Genomic DNA, 27,856 nt, shown 5'->3' with positions numbered 1-27,856 from the left:
CTTCTTTCTTTCCCAGCTATTTTCTGGCTTTTCTAGAGCCATTGAGAAACTTAGAGAAACCAGGTAAAATTTATATTTGCACTTCTCTCTTCCTGACTCATACTGGATGACCTCCAATGTCCTTCCAAATGGCAGGTAAAAAAATATGGGCTTTTTGTGTGGGAGAGGTAAAGTTCTTTGAAGGCCCTATGAGAACTTTGGCCTTTCACTTTTTCTTGAGATAGGCTATCACAGTTGACCTGCAGTCTTGTGATTCACCCATGCTCAATTGATGCTCGCTGAAGTATGCAATACAACCTACTTTTGGATTCTCTTTGCCCAAACAGGTTACCATATTGCTTTTAAATTACTATCTTTGGAGTGCCTAGGTGGTTCAGTCAGTTAAGCATCTGCCTCTTGATATCAACTCTGATCTTAATCTCAGGTTCATGAATTGAAGCCATGAAGTGATAAATTTTTATGATAAATATCATAAAATATATGGTAAATTACTATCTTTGACGGAAAGAGTAAAGGACAAAGCAGATCTTTTGCATCGTGCCACCTGATTCCAGTTTCTTTCTTATTTTTAAACTTCATGGTAGTTCTTGACTAACATTTGTTTGTCAATGATTCTCTCTTGTAAATAAAGTATACTAAAAATAAGACTGATACTTCCCAAAACACCAGTATATTCTAAAGGAGTAAAAAATGTTCATTCTCAAATATACCATTGCAGTAAATAAATACATACCTGAAAAGAGTCAGCCTCCTTTCTTTTCTTTGGAAGTATTTTATTAATGTCCGCCTGTAAGGCATCTGGAAAGAATCTTGAAGTATTCAGGTCTTTACGATCTAGATCTATCCTTCCAGGATAATGAAAACACCAGCAATGTCAAGAAGTTTCTTTTTTCACAATATTAAATGTAAATACACAATCACAAATTCCCCTTACCTAAATTTGCTTATTTTCTAACTGACCAGCCAACAACTTGAATGCCAGTTGTATTCAGAATAATGAATTTGAAATTGCCAGTGACAAAATTTCCTACTGTCAACTTCTATTTATATAGGGAAAAAAATAGAAGGCAGTGGATTTTACTGACCTGACACTGAAGCTTTTTATAATTGCAGGTCCAAAACATTGTACAAGGTGAAATGCCAAATAATTCACACATGGGCAAACAAAGACCACAACAAGAGGAAGCAAAGTCTATGCATACAATTCTTTTCTACTTAAATGCTTTACACATGCTCGAGTTTGCCTGGAGTGCCAGACTCCACAGAACCAGGTAAATACATAAATGCAATTTGTATACTACATCAAATAATACACACTTAATAAATATTTAGCTTTGTATATTCTGTTTATAACATACCTGCCTACTTCAACGAGAAGAATGTCTTATAAGAAGGGGTGTGGTTCAGGGCTGCTTCCAAGGCAGAAGGGACACAGGGAAAACCATACTATAGTAATCTTTCTCTCACACTGTTTCTTATGGGTAAAACCCAGTAGAAACAAACATTAGATATGGTCTAGAAAGGCTAAACACATGCACACACATACAGAGAAATGCTTGTGAGTTTCCTGGCATTCTCTATACTTCTTATATGCTCCTGCCAGTTAACTCTCCAAACTTCTGCACTGTGTCTGTTTGGTCTAGGATGAGGACCTGAATAGAAAACATCATACCCCTCCCCTCCATGCTTTTTGCCCTTTTGTTTGGTTGGGCCAACTGAGTGCCCAGCGGGGTGCTGGAGGGAAGGATAGGGCAGAATGCTAGAAGCATAGTTGGGATATTTATTCTCCAGCTCCCTCTCTGAGAAATCAGCATGGGTTGGCAGCACCCTTCAACCCAAATGAAGGTCACGGTTTCACTCAAGGTGGCTCCCTTCCACAAAGCAGTCTTCTTCCAGGTTGAGGAGCCCTCCCTTTCCCTGTTTCTCCAAGTCAAGAGTGGTAACAGCTGTTACTCACTCCATGCTACAACTTTCTACCACTTTTTAAAATATTGTTTTTATTAAACCATTCTTAAATCATGCCATTTGGAGTGTGTCACAGTTTCCTGCTGGAACCTTGACTAACAGACATGAGGGTCACCATTACACCTGCTTCATTCCCCACCATACACTAAGTTGTGGGAATAATGCATGACAAGGGCACATAGTAATTATTTAATTCCAGAAAGGAAGGTAGAAAAGGAGCTAGGGAGGGAGGAAAGAAGGAAGAAACCTGCCTACAGGGTTTACATTTAAAATTAACAATGGAAAGGCTTATCTGCTTTTGTATTCCCCCTTTTGGTTATTACCTGGGGGGGGGGGGGGGCAGCACTTAGACTAATTGTAGTGAGTCTCTGTCTTAAATCTTCCCTCCAACATCTCACCTGGACTCTAAAAACAGTATTGACTGCTTTCTCTGTTTTGATTTTAGATCTCCTATAATTCATTCTCTGTAAAGTTGTCAGGGTGATTTCTCTAAAAACTCATACTTTACCCCTGCAGCTTCTAAGCTACTCACAGTCTTGTAGGTCAAGTCCAAACTCTTGAATGTACCACAAATAATGTGCTACCTCTAGTTTCTACCATCCTCTTTAGACTTATCAAATCATTAATGTCAACCCTCAAAACCTTGTTCCAGGATACAATTCTACTATGTAAAACAGCAAATGTCCAAAATTACATTTAGACATTGTTTTAAACTTAGGAAATAAAAACAAACAAAAAGTACATACATTAGTGAGCAAGAAAGGGTAGGGACTTTAAAATGTGGGCCATTGAAATAAACTAAGGGTGGGGCACCCGGGTGGCTCAGCTGGTTAGGTGTCTGCCTTGAATCTGGCTCAGGTCATGATCCCAGTGTCATGGGATCAGCCCTAGGCTGGGCTCAGTGCTGAGTACAAGCCTGTTTAGGATTCTCTCTCTTTCCCTCTCTGCCCCTCCCCCTCTGCTCAGGAGCCAGTGCGCACATGTGCTCTCTCCCTAAAATAAAAAATCAAATTAAAGTGGCATTAAAAAAAAGAAAAACTAAGGTTGGCAAAGGACTAAAAGAATAACTTTAAAATGTCTTTTGGATCACAAAATCCCATTAATCCAGATCTAAGTTACTATACTAAAACTAGAAGTAAAAACTCCGTTGAATGTTTAAATTTATTATTTAATAATTTGCAATATAAAGTACAGTTCAACTTTTTAAAAGGGTTATTCTTCTATTTGTATATCTCAAACTTATTTCCTTTTTTTTCTTTTTTCCCTCTCTAAGTACCTGTTTCAGTGGAGGAACACAGCTCATCCAAGGGGATGCCCAATGGAATACATAGATTTGATAAACCCCTCCCCCACAAAAAATCACATGATAGGAACTGTTCCAAAAAGCAGTTAATCAACAGAGTAGGACACACTTATTGTGTTGTTCTTATCGTGATGTGCAAGCTAAACACCATGCTTTTGGTTGTTGCTATTTCACAGATCTTGCAGAACATAATTACAGAATTATAGACTGTCTACCAGAATAGTTGTCTAATCTCAAACAGATCACACACAGCTTGTCCCATTTGTTTTGGTCCCCTTTAATATCAATTACAATGACTGTCAGTTTGACACAATTTTAGAACAAAGATTGTAAGATTATACCTGGTTATCTATCACCCACAGAAGGAAAATACAATGTTTCTCATCTCTATTATACTAGCCTTTTTCCATCTGCCTTCAACATTTATAACTGTCTAAGGAAACGAGGTGTCACAGTGATAAGTTCCTGTCAGTGAAAACTTCAATAAAACAGCTGCATATTTTCATGCATAAACCCCTCATCTATTGATTTCACTTAGGTGAATTAGGTTGGTTACAAGCCAACTCACACACACTTAAGTCAAAAGGCAGCTGTTCACTATAAGAATGTTGAGTGTAACTTTGCATTTTGCCGTCAAATTAATGACTGGGTCCCAAATGGAAATCAGAAGCTTTAAACATTCCCAATTTTAATACAATTACCCCAATTGTTAGTGTTATAGATTAAGTTCTCCAGAAAGCAAACTCTAAGACAGAGTTCAGCATACAAGATGTTTTGGAAGGAGCACTGCCAGAATCAACAATTGTGGAAGGGAAGATAAAGAATTAGAATTGAGCAGAGGAAGAGACCAAAGCCATACAGGTTTTACAGGCTCACCAGACCCAAGAATCATCTGGAGCTAAAGTGATCCTTCAGCGTTGTCCCGATTTGGAACAAAATAAGTGAGCCTTATACTTCTGCCTCCTTCACTCATTAGATGTGAACTGACCCTGGAAGGGCATGACTTTAGGTGAAACGGCTATGCCATTGAGACAATCACTCAACAGGTGAAGACTATTTGCTTCAGCACCTGGATAGTAAGTTTTTCCTTCAAGAAAGATCTGAGTGGCACATATTCCTGTCTATGTGGACCCCCTTTGTACCACCAAGCTCCATCCTCATGTATGCCCAGGAAACAGCATCCTCTGGAATCTAGTAAGCCTCAATTTTGTAAGAAACGTAAAATAAAAATACAAAGGTTAGTAGAAATAGCTGCCCAACCCACCATCAATACCAATATCACCTTCCTTCATTACCTATACTAGACTCCCCTTGCAGCTGCCAACTCTGCTGGTCTCCAGGGCATATCTGGTGACATGACCCAAACCCTCATTCCAGAGAGGACTGGACCCCAAGTCACTGTGCTGTTTTCAAGCTAGAATTGCTATAACTGTTCATTTACAGTAAAAAATGGGCAACAGGAATGTATTAGTCTGTTCAGCCTTCCATAATAGAATACCACAGACCAAGTTTGAATAATAGTTCTGAAGGCTGGAAGTCTAAGACCAAGGTCCATTAGAGTCCATTCTTCGAGTAGGCCTTTCTTCTTCCTGGTGTGCAGATGGCTGCCTCCTCACCAAACCTTCACATGGCCTTTCTCCTTTACACATGCAGAGAGAGCATATTCTCTGGTAGCATAGCTCTTCCTCTTCCAAGGATACCAGTCTTATTGTATCAGGGCTCCTCTTAGGACCTCACTTAATCTTAATTACCTCTTTGAGTACTCTATCTCCAAGTGTAGTCATATTAGGCATTAAGGGTTCAACACACAAACCTGGGGGGAAGGGATACAATTCACTCCCTAAGAAGGAAGACCTAAGGGATACCTAAATAGTTTATCTTGCCCTGCCCCAATTGTGTAATTGAAGTCCTACTTCCTCCTGATGATCAGGATCAATTACTCCTGCGAAATGGTATCTCCACTTCTCACCTATTAGTCTCTGGACGCAAGAAGTTCAAAGCGTCCAGTTGGCTGATGTAGATTACAGTCCAATGGGATACAGGCAAATGTGTTCTCACTATGGGGACAAGGACATCTGGCCCTGAAGGCTAGAGTTGCAGGGAGAGGAAACATCCAGCCCACTAAGGTAATTATGAGTAACAGTAAAGGAATTCACTCCTGCTTCTCTACTCTTGAGTTCCATCAAAGATAACCATAACTGAGCATTGATTAAAGTGGTAAAAATAGATTGTACTCAGTAACTACTGACAGTAGGGGAAAGAGTTGAGCTCCGTTCTGATTTGTGAAAAGGCAATCTGGGCATTTTAAGGGAGAATGAGGGAGGGAAGAGACATTATGCATATAAAACACTTCTTAAAGTTTTAGTCAACATGAATTAGCTATTGTCTGCATTTCCAAAACAGATAGTTGGACACAAAATTTTATCTGTGGCTTTGTGACAGGACCAAGATAACTGGTTCCCATGGATAACTCTCAATGTAACAACAACCATGAGTATTACAACAAAAAATAATAGTGTTACAGTAACAATTGTTGCATGATGTCTGTGTGTCAAGGACTATACCAAGTGTTCTACATGGATTACTTCCTTAATCTTTACAAACTTTCTATTAGGTAGTTACTAAATACGTGTGTATACACACACACACACACACACACACACACACACACACACACACACATACATGCATATATATACATATCACACATATACACACTCTGGCAGTATGGAGCCTGCTTGGTATTCTCTCTCTCCCCCTCTCTCTCTGCCCCTCCCCTGCTTGCTCTCTCTCTCTCTCAACATAAATAAATAAACTTTTTAAAAATTAAAAATAAACACATACCTGCATATTTCAAATTGTATGATCCTAAATACATTAAATATTTTTCTACAATGAATCCTACATTCTACAATATAGATTCAAACACCTAAAAAATAAATTTTTCATAAAGTAAAGTTCACCATATATTCTCTCACTGAGAAAAACAATGTGCTTTTGATGAATTGTTAAATGACTTAGTTATAAAAGAACAAGATTTATTGCCCTACAAAAGCTAACTCCTTGATGGAATTTACTCTGTCTTCATTTCAGAGAAAGAAAAATAAAATCAAAGTGTCTGCTATTGTCCTCCAGTGCCAGTCAATGTCATTTGAAACTGCCTCGTTACTGTGTAAAGGCCGAATCCATGAGCTTGCATCAACCATTACACAAGTATGTTAGAGGAGAAAAGAAAGCAAAATGTGTGGTTATGGAATCATACATTGCCCAGGCCTGCATCATTCTGACCATAGAACAAACTACTGAACCATGGAAAAAAACACTAAATATATTGTGGGATACAGTTTCCAGTTCATCTTAAGTATTTGCTTCAAGTGGATTCCATGGTCTTTAAAGTCCTCTAAAGTCAATAAAATAAAGCTCAATAACTTTTGAATTTAAATCATCACATTGCCATCTTGTGGCCATAGAAGAGAAAACTGATGATCACTACGAGCCTCTCCCTCTGCTTGTAACTTGGGTTATAAGGACACGATAGCTCACCTGCGTGACTTATGGGAGGCTAAAAAGGCTCTGTTGCTCTGACTGGCAGCTATAGGACCTGATAGAGGACAGAACTTTTATATAACATTGGGATGTGATTGCTGAGCAAAAAAACACATTTTCCAAATTAAGTAGAAAGTAAGTAGAAACTAAGTTAAAATCTGAAAAGGTCTTAGTATGAAGCATCATACAGTGCTCCATAGAAAGATGGTGAAGTCACATTTGCTCAGGAACCTCTACTGTTTTCTCTAACTTGGACAACTACAGAATGAATGCTTTTCAAAAGTGTAACAGATTGGACATCCAATTCATGCAGTTGGAAATCAAATTTAAAGCAGAAACCCCTCAAAGCAAAGTGTCCCTGTTTGGCTGACTTGAGACTCCACTCAGGTGTGCATCAAGACAAATACCAAGGCCAGATTTCTTGTCTTAAATTCCCAACCCTATTTTGAGTTATTAAAAAAAAAAGTCTTTATTTGAACTTAAATGTCATGCCTTAGTATGGCTGCATGTTAACATCTAATTACATTTGCCTGTGGATTCATTAATTCATCAAAATTTGCCAACTTTACTGTTGGGAACATATAACAAAAGTATGAATTCTGTGAAGCACGAGTTGCTTTTCTAACATATGACAAAGCTGGGAAATTTTCAAGAGAAAGATGATGCACATAGGTAACCAAATAAGTAGCTCCTGCTAAGTTAGCTGATGAGGAGGGGAATGTATAGTGGTCTAGAAATGACTCGGAGGAGGAAAAGGGGAGCAAAAGGCAGGGCGGGGCATTTAAAGAATACACAGGCTCTGTAAGATTGTGTTTTATACTGCCTTAGTTCAAGAATGCTTTGCAGTCTATGACCCATGATCATCTCTGTGACATTCCAAGGAAACTTGAGAGCAAGTGGCAGTTCCCACGAAGCTGGCCCCATGACTGGAATGAGCAACCACAGGCTGGAGAGACTAAAAGACCTCAAACTTATCTGGTAGAGTTCCTCTACAAGTGAGTGCTCCAAAAATACCTATTAGCTGCTCCCATACCTATGTTAGTTATTTCTAAAATTTCATTATTCGTCATGTAAGAATTCTGATGAATAATTTCCAGGCAATAAATAGTTCTTGCTATCCTTCAACTTGCTCCAGCTAGTGAAACTATGGAAAACCAAACCCCTAAACTGTTTATTAGCTTTGAAGTGCCATTTTCCATTTCCTTTAAATCCCGAAATGTCTATGAATCTTGAAAGTGTCACATGTTTCCTTACTATAGTCTTCCATTGACTTGAGATAGTGGATTTTTATAAACAACCGAAATGTGTGTCTCTATTTTCACTTCAATAGAGAAGGTCTCCTGTATTTATTTCCTGTTAAGAGGTAGGTAGTTAAGATTAGAATTTAGGGAAAATTCACTGTTCTTATATACACGGATGCTCACTTTAGAAGTTAATAGAACCATCACTCCATCTCAGATAATGGTCTACCCTTTGATTATTTGTAATTGCTTGAGAGTAGTCAGCAGATCTCTAGAGACATTTGGAAATGAATTTACAAAATTGACTTGCTCTTGAAATAGAATGAAACAATAAAGATAAATCATTTTAATAGGAATCAAAATTCTACTCCTCTCAAATATAAATTCTCTGAAGAAAATGTATTTTGGGGAATCCTTATAAGGATTTATAAATCCTTATAAATCCAAATATCATTTCAGGAATTTTTGACTTAAAGAAATTGAAAATAACTTCTGAAGAGGAGACATTCTGGCAAGTCAAAATTCCTGGGTTCAATTTTAATTGACATCTTCATTTAGGTGCAATAGTTGATGAAAGGAACAAATTCTGGTGTGTCTGGGTGGTTCAGTCGGTTAAGCATTTGACTTTGGCTCAGGTCATGATCTCATGGTACGTGGGTTTAGGCCCCATGTTGGGCTCTGTGTTGACAGCTCAAAGACTGGAGCCTGCTTCAGATTCTGTGTTTCCTACTCTGCCCCTCCCCACTCTGTGTCCTTTGCTGTTTCCTACTCTGCCCCTCCCCACTCTGTGTCCCACCTGTGTCCTTTGCTGGGAATCAGAGTTACTCAGGCATGATGGATGTTTCCTGGAGGAGGTGTGCAAGCAGGTTAAGTTTTGTGGCCTAAACTGATCTTTATGAGAGAAATGGATGCATGAAGTATTAGCCTATTGTCAGACTGGAATCTGGGCCAACTGGCAGATGGGCCTGCAGGCATATATAAATGATCTTCGTTCATGACATACTAGACTTGGTTCTAAGAAAATGTAAGCTAGAATCAGAAAATGAACATGCTCTCCAGTTCTGCTCAATACTCTGTAGCCCTAAGGACTATAGACCCCCCAACTCTGGATCCCAATTTTCCAAGTATCAGAATCTAGGTTTTGGCACAGACATTGGCATTGACAAGGTGGGCATCAGCTATAGTGACAGACACATACACATGCTTTTCACAACCAATAGCCATCATGGAGAGGGTTGGAGCTGCTGAGGAAGAATATGGCAGATGTTGACATGGTAACTGGAGAGAGACAATTCTTTTATGTCTTCTGCTCTCTCCTCTTCCAGTAGATTCACATGCACAGTCTAATGAAGAGCAAGGCCTCTACTACACAGCAGCAGCATTTGGTTATCTGATAAGGTAAAAATATACGCCAGAGAAATTACCTTACTATAAATCCATAGCCTGTCCCCTCCAAAATGCCCCATAAATGTGTAGAGTAGTACGGGTACAGATTACTCACCTGAAACCTTTACCAAGAGAAGACTGAGTATTGTATTGCAAAGCAAGACTATCCCTTTGTATTCTAATTTCTTTATTCATCAGCATAATTGCCAATTTACTCAGACTTCAGGATTTTTATTGTTGGTGATGTGTATTAATTTGAAAGCATGTGATAATCAGTTGACCTCAAAGTACAGGCTCTGAAAAAAATTGTGTGTTTAATCTGACAGTGCAATTGGTTTGAAAATTATAATTGGTTAATGAATATAGAACACTTGGATCACATTCATTTTTCTATTACTTTCATGGGTTTTCTTCAATTAGTTTTACTATCACATATTCCTTTTCATTTTTAACTCCACCAAAATGGGGAAAATATGGACACTCACTTGAATAAATCTCAGAATAACAGGCGTATAGACATCCAGAGTTGCCTTGGACAACAATGAGCATGAGGCTGCTGGTGTTCCACTGAGGGTGTTGTTTTGGTGACCAACACTCTTGAAGCCCTGAGATAGCCAGATCTGAAAATAAGATCACTCTACAACTCTGTGATGGCTCAGGAAATTCTCCAACTACGTCAACATCTGGCTCTAACCCTAGTGTCTTGTCTTCTCATGTTGCCTGTCCCTCAGCAGAGCCTGAGTTAGGCTGTAAGTACAGGATGAAGAATAAAGCCAATATTAGGCAGGAAGACAACCTAAGCAAATTGGAGAAATTTGACATTTACTTAAGATAACCACTAAAATAACATATAAAGACTGGTGTGATTGAAGATTAAGAGTGATCTACCTATTCCAGGAAAGGTACAGACACCTATCAAGCTATCATTCTCAACTCTGGATTGAAAGAACATTCTCCTCCCCTCCACCTTCTCCCCAAAGCTTAATTGGCTGCCTCATGTTTTTCAAATTCCACATGGAGTAGCCCAAAAAAACTTTTTTTTCAAATTTTACTCAAAATATATTGTATTTCATTAAGAGCCATTCAACACAATAATTCAAGGACATAGGGGAAAAAAAATCTAAGTCTGGAAATCATCTCATGGACTATCCAAACACACAGACTAGAAGAAGTATAAATTGTATCCCATGATGATGATAAAAAAGCAGAAATATTTTCTCATTTATATCCAATATAAAAAATGTACCTTTTCCTTTTCCTAACTAGATTTCACTGATATTTTTGATAATACATTTTCCCTTGTTATTAAGGACATGAGAATCACAGTCATTTATAGTTTTGAAGACATATGTAGTCCCTGAACATAATTAAAACTATATCATTTAACAATGATTATTGTTACTGCATTTTATTTGTTACCCATGCCTTCCTTTAAATTTATTTTAGTTGAATTCAGTTAACTATATCTGTCATTGTTACCTACTGTGTTTTCAAAATCTCTAGCCTGCAAATGCCATGTTTTTGAATCACACTGGTTTTACATAATCAAATCTGAGACTCTTCACCATTAAGCACAAATATTTAGATCACTCTTATTACTATAATTGTATTGGGATTGATTTCAGTTTTCCTAATTAATATTTTCTACTTCCATGTTCTCTTGACACTTTAAAATTTTGTTTTCAAGTGTACCTGAATGGCTCAGTCAGTTAAATGTCCAACTCTTGGTTTCAGTTCAGGTCATGATATCGTGGTTTGTGAGTTCCAGCCCGGAATCAGACTCTCTGCTGTCAGCATGGATAGATGCTGTCAGCATGCTGTCAGAATACTGCTTTCTCAGGATTCATAGCAATAGATGACTCAAGTACAGGGAAGTAAATCTAAGGTGCTAAATCTGTGATCATGGTCATTTGATATGAATTGAAATTAAAACGTATTCTCTCACCCTACCCACTCATTACCCAGCTATAGAATCTCACTCTAGATACGTAAAACATAAGATCACTGCCCAAGAGAAACCAAAGGTCCACACCTGATGCTAGAACTGCTTCACAAATGATAGGTGTTTATTTAATAGACACTTTCCCCCCTAGCTTCTTCAATTCCATGTATCCTTTTCTTCCACTCATGAAACAAACAACTAGTGTAGTTTTCTTCCCTTTTAAATACATTTAAGTTCTTGCCAAAAGAACTTACCCCCTTTAGCTCTCTTTGTTCAATGAATAAAATTAGATACCTGTTGACCATTTCTGGGTTTCCAGTAATAACTTCCCCCTGACCATTTCATATCTTTCTAATTTTGTAATTGAAGAAAAATGGCAGTGATAAGTTTTAAAGTTTGCCCCCAACAAATAAAATAGTGAAAAGAGGTTCTAGATTTTAGTTTTTCACCTTATTCAAATCCATTTAATTAGGGGGAAAAAAGTTACTTTATTAAGATGTAATGTTTCACCTTAACTTTATAAACACAAGAATAGTTATCCCAAACTATGATTAAGCTGACCTTAGATGTAGTAGCATAAGCTAGAAGAAGTATTTGTATAAATGTAAAATGATATGGAGCACCTGGGGGCTCAGTTGGCTGAGCATCTGACTTTTGATTTCAGTTCAGGTCATGATCCCAGGGTTGTGGGATCAAGCACCAATTAGGGGTCTGTGCTCACAGCATGAAGTCTGCTTGGGATTCAAACTCTCCCTCTATCTGTTCCTCTTCCTCTATCACTCTGCCGCCAAAAAAAAAAAAAAGAGGAAAAAATGGTGTAACTTACAGTCCTATCAAAATATCAAATATCTATGAATAAACAATGAAATATCTGTAAAAACTCTACACATAAAGTTACAAACTATCACAGAGTGGAATTAAGACATAAAAAAATGGAAAGATAAAACACTTGAGAATCAGAAAACTCAATACTATAAATATACTATGTCTCTGTTAATTGATTTGTAGATTCAATGTCACACCAATCAAAATCCAAGCAGTTCTTTTAATGGAGATTGCCAGGTTGATTCTCACATTTCTGTAAAAAGGTGGAGAAGCATGGACACCTAAGACAGTGTTGAATAACATACACTTATAGGACTACAGTAGTTAAGACCATGTAGTACAGGGGCAGATAGAACAATACGAACAAGAAACACATACAGATAGAACCTGATTTCTGGCAAAGTTGGCATGAAGAATAATAAAAACTAGATATCTTTCTAATAATTTTTGCTGAATTTATTGGATATGTGGATATCCATAAAGAACAAATAAATTAATCACTATCTCACAACATACACATGTACTTACATACAAATCATAGTGTCCTATAATTTAATCTTGTTGGTGATTACATGGGTGTAATCTTTGGAATTACTTTGGAAAAAGATCATCAGAATTTACACTCACAATTTACCCATTTTTCTCTACGTGTGTTATACTTCATGTTATACTAAAAAGTATATTCTCAATAAAGTCCTTACATGGGGTGCCTGGGTGGCTCACTTGGTTAAGCAACCGACTTTGGCTCAAGTCATGATCTCATAGTTTGTGGGTTCGAGTCCCAATTGAAGCCTGCTTCGGATTCTGTGTCTCTCTTTCTCTCTGCCCTTCCCAGCTCATGCTCTGTCTGTCTGTCTCTCTCTCTCTCAAAAAATAAATAAACAATAAAAAAATTTAATCCTTATAGATTTCTTTTATAAATTAATGATATTAATGGCCTATCTATATGTATGCCTTCTGCTCTGAAATTTTGTAGATGCCAATTAGTCTGCTATGGGTTGCCATAGTAAAATACCATAGAGTGAGTGGCTTAAATAACTGAAATTTATCTGTTACAGTTCTGGAAGCTGTAAGTCCAAGATCAAGGTGTTGGCAGGTTTGGTTTCTCCTGAGGCTTCTCTCTACAGTTGTAGACTAAAACACGGACTGGAACTTTTTAGCTCACTGTGTCCTCACAACATTTTTCCTCCATGCATGTTCATCTCTGGTGTTTCTTTCATTTCTTGTAAGGGGACCTGTCATATTGGATTGGGGCCTCACCCTTAAGACTCATTTAACCCTAATTATCTCCTTAAAGGCCTTGTCTTCAAATACAGCCATACCAGGGATAAAGGCTTGAATTTTGAGGGGACACAATTCAGTCTGTAATATCACCCATTCTGATTTGGGGACCCAGATGTGTGACTTGCTCTCCCAAACTGGATGTGAAAAATATGCAGAGCCATAAGTCTGGATTCAGGATAAAGATACGACAATGAGGAGGTAGCCAGCCATAAGTGCATCTTTCCAAGAATATAATAAAAATCTTAATGACTCAATAAGAAAGAAGGAAAGAAAGAAAGAAAGAAAGAAAGAAAGAAAGAAAGAAAGAAGAAAGAAAGAAAGAAAGAAAGAAAGAAAGAAAGAAAAAAAGAAAACCACAAAATAATACCTTACAAACAACAGCAAAGATGAGATGGAAGGAGACAGTGACATACATGTTCATATGCCCTCGTCAAGGTTTTGGCCCAGATTATAGTCAGGGGACAGTATACTGGATACTTTGAAAGGAATGTTAAGGCAAGAAAGGTTTGGGAATCTAAAAAGAAATTAGTTTGTAGGCTGATTCACAAGATCTTCTGGCAGCCATATTAAGGTATGATGAACCACATCAAGTCAATAAATATGAATTATGCATGCACCATATGCTTAGATCTGTGCTCAGTATTTTTAAAATATATATGGAAGATTAAAAACAAAGTATATGGAGGATAAAATATTCTCCCTTCTTTCAAGGGATGCATGACCATAATGGAGAAAGAGGACAACACCATTAGTCTTACAAATAATGGGCACAAATGGTCAGATTTAGGGCTCATATAATCAATTGTAAGGAAACAGTGCCCCATGAGTTTGCTGCAATGCTGTGATGCAAACCTTGTTGTAAAATTAAGGTTGACATTTAAAAAGGAACACCCTGGGGCACCTGGGTGGCTCAGTTGTTTAAGTGTCCGACTTCACCTCAGGTCATGATCTCATGGTTTATGGGTTCAAGCCCCGCATCGGGCTCTGTGCTGACAGCTCAGAGCCTGGAGCCTGCTTCCGATTCTGTGTCTCCTCTCTCTGCCCCTCCCCCACTTGTGCTCTGTCTCTATCAAAAATAAATAAATGTAAAAAAAAATTTTGTAAAGAAACACCCTGCCCAATATGTTACTGCAATATGTTTCAAAGTATATTTGTACATAAATATTTCATTTTCAATATGTCCATAAAGCCAAATGCCATACAGATTCCCAGTCTCCCTTCTATGAGGCAACACATTTTTAGTTATGGAAACTGAATTCATATTAACCACTGAATAAGTATGTATCTACTAGATTCTTAAGAAACCGTTGACAGGTAGAAAGGAATTCAATAAGAGATGCCTGATCTCAACCCCTTTGGAAGGATTTGTTGATTTTATAATTGACTTAAATTTGAGAGGGATAACCGGCTTATATGTTGCTGTGTTTCTACATGGCCTTAGGCAAAAAAAAATTTGAATGCACAGGCTATTTCTCCCTCTTTTGTGTGTGGTTTTAAAGCCAAGAGTACAAAATATACTCCATATTTTGCTTTTCATAACTAGGGGAAGTATAGTTTGTGCTGAAGGGGTTAAGTTCAAGGCATATTTCACTACACTTTATAAAACACTTATAGGATAATAACCATTTTCAATTATATCTAGTCAGGCATCAAGACTCAACAATTATTTTTGTAAAATCTCATTCCTATTCTTGCAAGTAAGCAATTCTTTTCATCTAAAGCCATGTTTTTCAAAGTGGAGTCAAAATTTTCCGTGAACATATAGGCTTTCGCCAAGGCAGAGAGCTCTGAGGCAGACCTGTATCTTCAATTTATCAATTCATATTCTCTCTGTCCTCCTCATTTCTTTCTCTGTTTCCATAGAGATCCTTATTGCTTTGCTTTTTTTTTTCAGTTTCTCCTTCTCTCTTCATTTAATGGTGTTGCCTCTCTATCCTTTGTCTCTCTCTCCCTTCCTTCTTATCCTTCTCTCTGCTTCCCTCTCTCCTTCACACACACCTACAAGCATTATTTTATTTTCCTCTCTCTCAAACGTAGCACCAAAGAAACCAGAGCCAGACTTCAAGAAGTTTGTTCCACCCGTACAGTGTGACCTTAGGGGCAAAAGGAAGCTACTCATGAACAAATAAAAATACTCTGCAGCAACTGCAGTTCTTATAATCCAAATAATTTGTCATGAACAGGTATGGGTCAATATGCACAAGGTCAGGCCAATAACAGTACCTCACTCTTCTGTCCAAACAGTGCCAAGTGCTGGGCAAGGTATGCAAACCAGGCCAGATGCAATCCTTCCCTGGGGAATTTTCTAACGGAAAAGACTCTCTACCTCTCAGGATCTGCACTGAAAAGATACAATCCAGGGATGCTCATCACCATGCAATCTTGAGGATCTTAAAGTCTTCAACTAATTGGATGAGGCTCATCTATATGATGGAGGGTGTTCTGCTTTACTAAATGTCTACTCATTGTAAATATTAAACATATCTAAAAAATACCTTCCCAGCAGCATCTGGACTACTGTTTGGCCATAATAACTGGGCACCATAGTATAGTCAAGTTGACACATAATATTAACTAACCATTGCTGATAGTATGTGAACTAATTGTGTACAGATGATTTTAGAAAAGACATCGATCAACTTTTTGAAATAGTTATTTATGATATTTGTTTTCATGTGACTTGAAAGAGCATAACTAAAATACCAAACCTATGATATTAAGCAGATTATCGCAAAGAATATTTTCAAAGCTATGTAAGATAAAATAAATGTATTAATTAAGTGATAGTCCAAGCTGTATGTGTCAAAAATTTGAAGGTGATACTAAAATTACTGAAGTCTGGAAAATCCCAGCCTAAGACCTTGTACCATTACAGATGAAAATATCCTTTACTGTTAATAAAACTAGTAGACATTTTCCAAGGTAGATTTTGATGAATTAAAGTCATATGCTAAGGACAGCATAGGAGACACATTCTTTGCAGTTGGAAATGACCAATGATGTAAAAGCAGAGATTGGGTAGGACCTCTGAGAAATATTTTGACCTTTGCCCTTCCTTTTTCTACAGCTTAGAAAGATGCTATGATAACTCCAACAGCCATACTGAACCACAAGTCAAGCTTAGGATGAAAGCCACATGCTAAGCGTGGTAGAGTAGAAAGAAGTAGTCAGGGCCCTATTATTCATGACACCAACATACTATTCCTTGGCTTTCCACCTCCAATTTCTTATACCTGAAGAAAGAAATAAACCTTTCTCTTAATGAAGCCACTTGAACCGGATTGCTGCTTCTGGCAGCTAAGTGCCATTCTGAGTGCAACAGGAAGGACTTCGAAGGAAATTGGAAAAGGAAAAACACTTTTACCAGCTGGTAAGTTAGGAAGAGATGTTAGAGACAGGGCATGAAAACAAACTGCTAAAACCATTCTAAAACAAACCCTAACTCAGGAAAGAAAGTGAAAGTTTTTGAAATATTTAAGACTAGTTGACAATGTTATCATAGTATTTTTTTCCATTTCAACACTTACTCCGTCTTGAATCTTGTTTTAGTTGAAATGTGATATAGAAATGTGAATATGACTCCCCGAAAATGCTCAATAAGGCTTTGATCTTGGACAGTTCTGGGTACAAACAAACCAAAACTGAAAAACTGCAAAAGGAAACATGAAAGGTCTATATGAGCTAAAGGATTAAAAATGCAAATTATGAGGACACACACACACACACACACACAAACTAAAGAAAAAATCACTAAAGAAAAATTAACACTGTCCTTCCATCTTACGGATAATTTAATGTTTGTTAGCCTTTCATGGTGTTTACCATTATGTTAAATTCAAAATAATAAAATCTGAATTCACCAAACTTTTAGGCTTATTTATATTTTCTTAAAGACTTCTTCACTTTCCATAATTATGATTAATAGTGAAATTTTCTTGTGTGTGGAAAGATATCAAACAAAATATCAAAGTGAAATAAAATAATTTTTAAATAAGTACTTACTGGACATTTGAAGAGCACAGTACTTTATTACACGGAGGGTGATTATAAGCAGTTTCTCAATTGGAAATAAGGTATGAGGTTAAGACCATGGCTCTTTATAGTACACATGGTAATAACCATGAGGATGAGCTATTGCAATAATAAAATATGCTTCTCTTTAGTTTTTTTTAATATAATTTATTGTCAAACTGATTTCCATAAAACACCCTGTGCTCATCCCAACAAGTGCCCTCCTCAACACCCATCACCCACTTTCCCCTCTCCCCCACCCCCCATCAACCCTCAGTTTGTTCTCAGTATTTAAGAGTCTCTTATGGTTTGCCTCCCTCCCTGTCTGTAACTTTTTTTCCCTTTCCCTCCCCCATGGTCTTCTGTTAAATTTCTCAAGATCCACATATGCGTGAAAACATAGGATACCTGTCTTTCTCTGACTAACTCATTTCACTTAGCATAATACCCTCCAGTTCCATCCAGGTTGCTGCAAATGGCCAAATTTCATTCTTTCTCATCACCAAGTAGTATTCCATAGTATATATAAACCATCTTTTTTATCCAGTCATCAGTTGATGGGCTCTTTAGTTTTTAAAACAAAATGTATCCTCATTGTTTAGAATGTTAGAGATTTTCTTTTGTTACCTGGGATTCAGTGCTTATCATATACTTTGTTTCTCAGTTTTATTTCTTTCATGGCCGCTTGCTTGCCACATTCTAATCTAAGGAGGTCAAGGAGAAATACTAAGAGAAGTGAAGGAGTTTTAAATGAGATGTATCACTTAAACTTAAGAAATAAAGTCAAGAAAGAGTTCTTAGCTCAGTGCTCTCAGAGAGGGCCATATACCTGGAAGGGATTGAGAATAGTGGACATTTTTCAGAAGCTCTCTTTCATGGATTTCTTCTCCACTGCCTGGGGCCAGACATCAGAATGATTCACCTCAATGATTCAAAACCTGATTCAGAGATCTAGTTAAAAGAACTTTGTATTTCTTATTATCCTACCTTGTTTCCAGTGGCAAAATAGATCATTCAGGATAAATTGGAATGTGTGAAAGTACAAGCAAGTAGATTGGGTCAGAATCATTACTGCCATCAGAGGGGAGCCTGGTATATCAGAGCTTTTATTAGTCCTTATAGTAAGCAAAATATCCTAAACAAGTAGAAACGTGTTAATTAAATGCACATATTGATTGCTCACACTTCATATAAACTTTAAAGTGATATCCCACCTTTGCATCTTACCTGTCATATTTAAGTCCAGAGATCCAATCTTCCTGAATGTAAACAAAGTAGTATTTTCCCCGTCGACCCTACAACTTTCAAATCACTAAGAACACTAAAATTATCATGGAATAGAATTTTTGTCTTAAATCCTATTAGGGTTCTCAATCTAAAGTTATTTGAGTCCTAAAAACCAATCTTTCATCCTTAGTTTTCATATGTACAACATCAGATATTAATAAATGTCATCACAAACGACCCTGTCCCCTTCAAGCTTATTTTTCTGTGTTTGCCTTACTCCTACATCTTCTCCTAGTTAGCAGAATTACTTGAAGTTCTTGTGGCTCATTAACTAAATTGGTCTGAAGCTACTACAATACCCAGGTGAGAAGCTATGTGGCCTGGGCGAATGTGGCAGCAGTGGAAGAAGAATTGAGAGTTAATCAAGCTCAGGGTATCAGTTTTAAGATTGAGACGATTTCCCTGTTCATGGTTTGGTCAAGGTTTGGTTGTGAAATAGAAGGTGTCATTTATGGAGACTGAAGCACTCTCAGGTTTATGGCAGAAAACAATTCAAATAATGACGCTTGATAAAGAGCTCTATTACATATTCAAGTACAAAAGTCAAGCAGGCATTGATAGTTACTGACATCTGAGTTTAGGAACACAATGAATGCTTGAGATATAAAGTAGGGAATTACAGGTGTAGAAGATCGTATTTGAAGCTTTGAAATTAAATCAGACCATCTGGATGTGAGTGTAAATAGAAAAAAAAAAACGGAAAGAAAGAAAGAAAGAAAGAAAGAAAGAAAGAAAGAAAGAAAGAAAGTTGTGCCGATAAGCACCATATGCTCCAAGATGTAGTGATTCAAAGAGGAGAAAAGAAAGAAAGAAAGAAAGAAAGAAAGAAAGAAAGAAAGAAAGAAAGCTGTGCCGATAAGCACCATATGCTCCAAGATGTAGTGATTCAAAGAGGAGAAAAACGTGCAGGTAGTGTGCTACATGAGGGGCAAGTCTTTCCTAACACCACAAGGGTCTCTGTCCCAATTAATGGAGTTTGATAGTAATTCTGGCTACGAGTTAAAAAAAAAAAAGGAGAAGAAATCAGAGGAGTCTAAAAAGGAAACACTTGTGAAGTAAGAGTAAAATTATGTGTGCAGGGTTCTGAAGACTGTTGTAACTCAGAAGTCAAGTAAAGAAAATATTGGAAAAGGTGAGATAGACCAATGGTGTTAAATGCTAAGAGATCCTGTAAGGGAACACTGTGGATCATCCACTGGGTTTCAAAGATAGAGATCACAAAGCACTTATACAAGAGTAACTTTAGGGGCACCTGGGTGGCTCAGTCGGTTGAGTGTCCGACTCTTGATCTTGGCTCAGGTCATGATCTCACAGTTCATGAGATTGAGCCCTACATCTGCACTGACAGCATGGAGCCTGCTTGGGATTCTCTCTCTCCCTCTTTCTCTGCCCCACCCCTGCTTTCATGCTCTCATTCTCTCTCTCTCTCAAAAATACATAAATAAATATTTTTTAAAAAGTAACTTTAGTGGAGCAGTGGAAATGCAACTCTGATTAGAGTGGGTTGAAGAGAGAATAGGAAATGAGTAAACAGAGAATGAGTATAAAAGAAGGTATTGGACCTAATGTCTGCAGATATTGTTTTTGATTTTCACAATAGCATAAAGTTATAAATTACAGAGAAAAATAAGAACACATTGTGGCTACTAGGAAAACCTCATTCAGATCTTTCCTAAATGTCCTGAGTCACAAACAGGCATGAATAAAGAAATTTGCTATCCCCTCAGCACTGAAACCGGTTATAGTATATAAGTCACCCTAAATGTGGGGCACCTGGGTGGCTCAGTCAGTTGAGCAGTCAACTTTGGAGCAGGTCATGATCTCAGTTCGTGGGTTTGAGCCCCATGTTGGCCTCTGTGCTGACAACTGGGAGCCTGGAGCCTGCTTCAGATTATGTGTCTCCCTCTCTCTCTGCCCCTCTCCTGCTCATGCTCCGTCTCTGTCTCTCAAAAATGAATAAACATTAAAAAATTACAAAAATAAATCATCCTAAATGTAATTGTTCCTCTACTCCAAAATGGTGTGGTACTGTTGGAGTTGACAGATAGAAACAGAGATAGAATAGATATATATATCCAAATGTGTGAATAATGGAAAGAAAAGATCTTACAGAACTCCATGTGTGGTAGAAATACAGTCTGAGCATTCCACATGGTTTCTCATATCACAGTATTATTCTTAAAGTGTCTTTCTTATTTTTCACTTATTCTATTATTATTCACTTATTCTATTATTATTCACTTATTCTAGATCATTCATTTTCATGATGTTTCACTTAATTTATTTGAGAAAAAGAGAACGAATATTTACATGAATCTTTTAGCATTACTGGGAAAAACAAAGTAACAATCTACTCTTAGAAGTGCCTATTTATTAGCATTTATTTATGCAAGTAGGAAAATAAAGGCAGGTCATGTGTAAGAAGTGCCACGTTTGTTAAGTACCTCCTGATTTATATTTTTCTCTTCATAAGCTTCTTTCTCCTTTCAATCACTATATACCACTAGGATCTCAAGAAAGGAAATAGATAAATATCATTACAGAAAGGAAACACTGATTTAAGGGAGATCCTGACAGAAGACATCTTGGAAAACAGCTGGGGATGACAAAAAAAAAAAAAATTGACATGTTGAACAATCCCAAAGAGAATACATTACCAAGTTATCAGAATTAAAATTGTTTGAGTTGCTGAATTTGAATGAGTTTACTGTATTATAAATTAATATAGAGAGGTTGGCATGGAAGGACATGAGAACTGTGCTAGCCTACAAGGTCATAGCATTGTAAGAAAAAGCAGATAAATTATAGGAAGTAAACACTATTATTTGAATACATAAATATCAAAACATAAATATTTAGCCCTAATACATGATTTCACATAATGGGTTTATTATTCCTAGAAAATTTATTTTGTGAGGAAAGGATGTTAGTCCAATGCCTTACCTCATAATTCTTCACCCTTTCTACATATTAATATGGGGGGGGGGATGCAACTTTTCCCCTTTAAAACAAAGGTTGATGTTAGCATAATATGAGCCTCTCTACTTCCAAATTTCAAATGATGAAATGCAAATTTTGGAATACCAGGAATGACCAAAAGGATTTTTTAAGCATGTGACTACAATTAAAGCTAGATGATACGTTAGGCTGGGAGAGAAAATTTGATTTGGTAAAAGCAGCTTCTCCACCCTCAGTAGGCTTGTCCTTGCTTTTATGACACTCAGTAAGAAGGCACTTTACCTTTGTTTTTAGATTAAGTACGACTTGTCCATGTTCCTGATGGCTCTCCGGTGTCATCTTTGTACTGTAGCGATGTTATAGAAGAAAACACAGAGCTGATCCATATCATTTTGAAGGCAATCTTTTTCTACCTATTGATGGGCCAGTTTTTAAAATAGTATAACTGAAGATGGAGATTAAGCTCCATTTTCCTAGATGACCCTCATAAAATATCAATGACAGAGACAAATAGCAAGAATCTGAAAGTATCACAGTATTTTACAACTAGAATTTTTTTTGCTTTTTTTTTTTTAATTCTGAAGTTTTTCTATTAGGATGTTCCTTTAAAGGCTGAATCAATGATGTCAAGAACTTTTCAGAAACCCCATGCTCTGGATTTTGTGATTACAATAAAGCTTTTGCACAGATGCCTGCTATTTACTTATTTGTTTTGCTACACAAAGAAAAATCTCATTCCTGAAAGCAGAGATGCTGACTTGATTTCTCTAAACTTAGAGAATTAGAATATTGTGAAAATGGAAAAAAAAAAAGATCTCTGGATCCCCAAAGTTACAGGTAACAAATACCGTATGAAAGAACAGGGCCAAATAGTCAAAACTAAGAATGAATAGCATATTATTATTACAGTAATTATTACAAAGAATAATATATAATTATGATTAATTAATACCATATTTAATTACATAAACCCATATTTCTTCTCATAATTTCATTCTAATCGAAGGAAAGGCAAGTGGTATGCAAGTATCCAGGCTCCGATCTATGGATACCCCTAACAAATCTTTTAAATCTCACCATTAAATAAAGAATAGTAACTGCATTTAAGAGCTCCTTTTATTTATGGACATAGTTAATTAAAAATAAAAGAGTACCCTTAATTGAGAACTCCATTTCCTAATATTTATTCCTTTGAACCACCTAATTCCACAGAGGATAATGTGTATAATCATGAGAGAAAAAACGACAAATCATCAGACCTTTCTTTTTAAGTTTGGTAATTTTCAAGAAACTTTGTTCTCAGGCATAAGGAAAAACAAGTGAGAATATTTGTATTCTCTGTAGTTTACCCTTTTCCATTTTCAAGGCTTTAACCAGATCTTTAATTTTTTTTTTTCTAAAAGAGTTTTGCAGGGTAGGAAAACAAAATCTGCTTGAAGCCAAATCTTTGCTCTGTTTTTTGAAAAACATTAGTCTAGTGAAAACATTATTTTAAGTGTGATGGGGAGTGGGGGGAGAGGAAGAGACAAATCTTTTAGAGGGTTATGACCATTCATATTGGGAAGTAAGCCAAAGGAAAAAGAAGTCAAATTAATGCAGTTTTCTTCCCTCTGAGAAGACAGCAATCCTGAAGAGTATTTTAAGCCTTTTTTCAACATTTTCCCACCTCTTCATATTTGCCAGCAGTGATAAAAGCCAAGAGAATGCATTGAAAGTGTGGTAAAAAGGTCAATTGAAGATTAGAGGAAGATAAAGAGGCATCTGGGGGTAAAGTAGCATTTCTATTTCTCTTCTAAATTCTCTGACAGTGGCAATGCTGGGCCAGTAAACTTTGATGTGATATAACTTTATTTCTGATTTATTTTGTGAAGAGAAGTAAAAGTTATAAAAGGTAAATAGTGATTACAACTGATTTATTTATACTGCTGTTTCTTTCGTTTTATTTATCAGTGGGAAAAAAGTCAAATGTTGTCAAACAATGTAGATGATTTCCTATGGTCTTCTACTTATCCAGGGCTTCTGTTAGTATTCAGTACATTTTATGATGCATGTTATTATTTCTAAGTATTGAAACCCATTTCCTGGACTACGTTTAGTTATAGGTTGTTCAGAACAATTATTTACTGGATCTAAACCTGCCTCAAAAAGATACTTTGTGTGTGTGTTTGCAGGGAGAAGAGAATGAGGTTTCATGTTACTGTACCTTAAGTGTATTCTTTCATCATTTTATAGTGGTTAATTTGAATAACAAAGTCATTTAATCTTCTCAAATCTCCATTTCCTCATCTATTAAACTCACCTGAAAAGGTTGTGTGGACTCAAGAATTTAACATAGGTGAAGACATTTGGACTGGTTTTAGGAACATAACAGGTTCTGAATATATCTGATCTGTATTGATTTCGTCAAGTGCCAAATATGAGATAATTTGAATGCATGCAAGGATATATATGGCGTGTTCTGTACTCTACATTTTTTTTTCATTTTTTAAATTTATTTACTTATTTTGAGATACAGAGCATGAGCAGGGGAGGGGCAGAGAGAGGAAGAAAGAGAATCCCAAGCAGGCTCCGCACTGTCAGCATAGAGCCCAATGTGGGGCTCAGTGCAGGGCTCAAACTCTGGAACCTTGAGATCATGACCTGAACCAAAATCAAGAGTTGGATGCTTAACCACTGAGCCATCCAGGTGCCCCTGTACTCCATTTCAGAGGCACTTTTTATACCTAGGCCAGTAGCAGACCAATAAGATATAACCAATAAACTTTTTACATTTTAGCATTATGTTTCTGATGATGATTTGGGAGAGGTCCCTTACGTTAATTCCTGTCTGAACCATCGGGAACCTTTCTACCAACTCTTTCAGCACTGACTGAATGGTCAGCAACACCAGCACTATTGACAATACCGGAAGACTCAAAGTTAATTGGGCTAGCAGTCTGCTTATACCCCATGGATCGACTTCCCCCATACTTCTCTTCTCCCCAGTTGTGGTACTCCATCATGATTTTAGTCATGACCTTTCTTTTATTGCTTAGGAAAAAATTACTAACAGGTCATGGATAAGCCACATAGAAAATAGCAAGCTCATAATAAATACGCCATGGAACAAAATGACTGGCAGATAATGCCCTGGTATAGGAACTAGGTGGATAGAGGACACATTTACTAGATTTGTGTGACAAGGAATGTAATTTTTATGATTTGTTTAAGGCAGAGATTTCCACATCTTCTTTAAAAAAATAGGCAATATGATAAAAGAAATGTATGTTTTATGCTAGCACTATGAGGACACTTTGACATTTCTTTCCATTTTCTGACAGCTGTTTTTGCAAGTTTCTCTATAATATTTCCATAAATCAGTAGCTGAGTATATAAAATTATGCAGTCTCCATAAAATCACAGAAAACCTTCCTTAGATAACTAACTTCAATATTTTCAAAGTCTTTGTTTTATATATTTTAAATGTTAGCTTAAAATGTTGGTTTAAATTATAAGCAATCAACTTCCTGGCACTTTCAGCAGGTTCCATATATGGGTCAAACCTGCTCCCATGACTAGAAAATTCCCTCAGGATGCCAGCAAGTAGGGCAAAGGTCTGTGAATAAGCTCCTTAGGATGTGCTGAGGGAATGTGGTTGGGCATTGACAGTATCTTAGTTTAGTAAGAAATTCTAGAGTCCAAAGATTTATGATTTGAATCTGTGTGACCTTGAGGCAAGTAATGGAATAAGTATAGTCAACAAGAAGAGCAATGTGTAAATCCAGTTTTGGTAGCACTGAGTATGTGATTCTATTTGGAGAATCAGAAACGCATGTCTTGGACTTGAGAACTGATTCAGGCAACTTATATACAATATAAACAAGAAGACAGTTGGGAACAGGAGAAAAAATGACATCCAGGAGGCAAGAAAAGAGAAAAAAAAGAACAAGCTTAAAGTTTAAAGAACCATATATTTAACAAAATGTCATTTGTATTGGCATTAAACTAACAGCATTATGCTAGTTTTGCAATATTGGAATTTTTTATCCAAGATATTTTGCCTCTCACATTGATTTGGAGATGTACCGAAGTTCATGGAATATTTGGTTTTGCAATATTAAATTTTCACCTATCACTGATCTGAGGGTGGCTATATGAGGAAATGTACAAACTAATATTTACAAAAGTAGATATAGTTCCCCAAGACCTTAGTTTTCAAATGTTGAAGAATAAATTACTCTTTGACTTTCAGAAACAATACCCTCAGGAAAGCCTGAGAACAAATGTAAAAAACTGAAGTCAAAACTAAGTTCAGGGCGCCTGAGTGACTCACTTGGTTAAGCATCTGAGTCTTGATTTCAACTCAGGTCATGATCTCTTTGTTCCTGGGATTAAGCCCTGCATCTGGCTCTGCACTGACCGTGTAGAGCCTGCTTGGGATTTTCTCTCTCTCTCTCTCTCTCTCTCTCTCTCAAGTAAATAAACTTTGAAAAAAAAAAAGAAAATTAAAAAAAACACAAGTTTTATCTTAGTTAATTCTGAGTGATTAAAAACAAGATACTTCATTGAAAACTAGTCTGTAATCTTACTTATTTGTACACACTATCATACACCCCAGATTTTCCCTTGCCTTTGTTCAATATTAATGCTGTTTTAATATTCACGAATTCATAAATAACATAAAATCACTGTAAAGTTAGCCATTGTTGGGATTGCACATGTTACTGTTCCAGGCAGTGTCATAGTTCAGGTCCAAGAGCCTCGTATTTTGTGACTAGAGAAAATATGATGGAATACAAGCATGTCAGAAAGGTACTAGTAGGAGGGAAGAGAAAAAAGACTGCGAGGTCCTTTTTGGGAGATCCTTCAGGCTTGTTATTTCTCGTGGTAGCATCTTAGCAACATTATGAACTTTTTCTTTTATTAGTTTAATTTTAAAGCTTCTGATATATAGATATTCAGTGAATTCAGTAGATGATTTCTCATTTTCTCAATCTTAAAGCTTCAGACTTGATAAAATGAAGGAAATTTTCAACTTTTAATGTTTGTGGGCCCACCCTGCTCAAGGGGTCTCAGAGGAACCATACTTTAACAGTCACCCAAATCAACAAAACCTCAAAGCACACGGACTCAGTTTCTGCCCAGAGTACACATTGTACATCTGCTTCATTAACAAATAACCTTGGAGGAAACATTCTAAACATAAAGATACGAGTAAAACCTCCCTAGTTCCCACAGGATTGGAATCATGCAGTCCTGCATATATTAAAAGCTTAAGATAAGGTCTGTTACTTTCTTCAATGCCTTTTGATTTGTAACTCTTTATGTAAAAAGTATATACAACCCTGAATGGTCCTTCCGTGGAGCACTTTCTTCTTTGTGAATGAAGATCGTGTATCCTGGGCAGCAGTCCTAACTTGGACTTGAATAAAACTCTTTTCCTTTACCTTTAACTTTTTTAAAAAAAGGTGTATTCATTTGTATTGACAGACTGCTTATCAGTAATGGAGAAATAATGATTACTTTGATTTTCAGAGTACTTTATTGTTGTGTGTACACAGACCTTTTTAATTCACAAAGCTCTGTGGAGCACATAACTCTTAAGGCACACATTGACCTAAAATTTATTCCATGTGAATGACTCACAGAGTCTGCCTTTCTGACCAACTCCTGATTGTTTTAATGCCATAAGCTGCCTGTATCTAGTTTTCAACAAAATAATGTGCTTCTGAGCATAAAAATGAAGTATTCTGTTCCCAGAATACTTCTACTACTGTGGTAAAAAAAAAAAAAAAAACCTTTACCTAAAACTCAAGGTTTGATTTCTTCTATGAGAAAAAAAAAAAAAAAAAAAAAAGAAAGAAAGAATATGTGTGTGGGTGTGTGGACACTGAAAACTTGTTGGAGTTATATTTAACCATTCATAGCAAATGAATCTAAAACACTTTTTTTTTTAAATAAATGCTGGCAAGCATTGAGCCTGTATCCATACAAGGTAGAAAAAACTTGGCAATGAATCAAGACTTTTTGCATTCCCTTGACTGATTACATTCTTCATTGTTTAGCTAATTATTCTGGCATCATGTGCAGACACAGAGTCCGTGTACATTCCATATTTTCAGATAAATC

General features: G+C 36.7%; 1 long non-coding RNA gene across 4 annotated transcripts; it reads right to left on the bottom strand.

The window, feature by feature from the left end:
• Nucleotides 1-27,571, bottom strand: LOC132681124 (uncharacterized). 4 transcript variants are annotated; one of them, XR_009610871.3, is made up of 5 exons: nucleotides 22,031-27,571; nucleotides 17,020-18,592; nucleotides 9,927-12,164; nucleotides 9,557-9,737; nucleotides 1-9,445 (listed from the first exon to the last, which is right to left on the bottom strand). It is a non-coding gene; the product is annotated as an uncharacterized LOC132681124 (long non-coding RNA). The 4 variants fall into 4 exon arrangements; XR_009610869.3 differs by lacking the exon at nucleotides 22,031-27,571 and having other exon boundaries at nucleotides 9,927-10,188; nucleotides 12,007-12,164; nucleotides 17,020-19,586; XR_009610866.3 differs by lacking the exon at nucleotides 22,031-27,571 and having other exon boundaries at nucleotides 17,020-17,141; nucleotides 18,491-19,586.
• Between the last annotated feature and the right edge of the window lie 285 nt (nucleotides 27,572-27,856).

Source organism: Panthera onca, chromosome A1 (assembly GCF_046562875.1).
Source record: "Panthera onca isolate mPanOnc1 chromosome A1, mPanOnc1 haplotype 2, whole genome shotgun sequence".
Classification (NCBI taxonomy): domain Eukaryota; kingdom Metazoa; phylum Chordata; class Mammalia; order Carnivora; family Felidae; genus Panthera; species Panthera onca.
The sequence above is the reverse complement of the archived record's forward strand: the minus strand, read 5'-3'. Positions and strand labels throughout refer to the sequence as shown.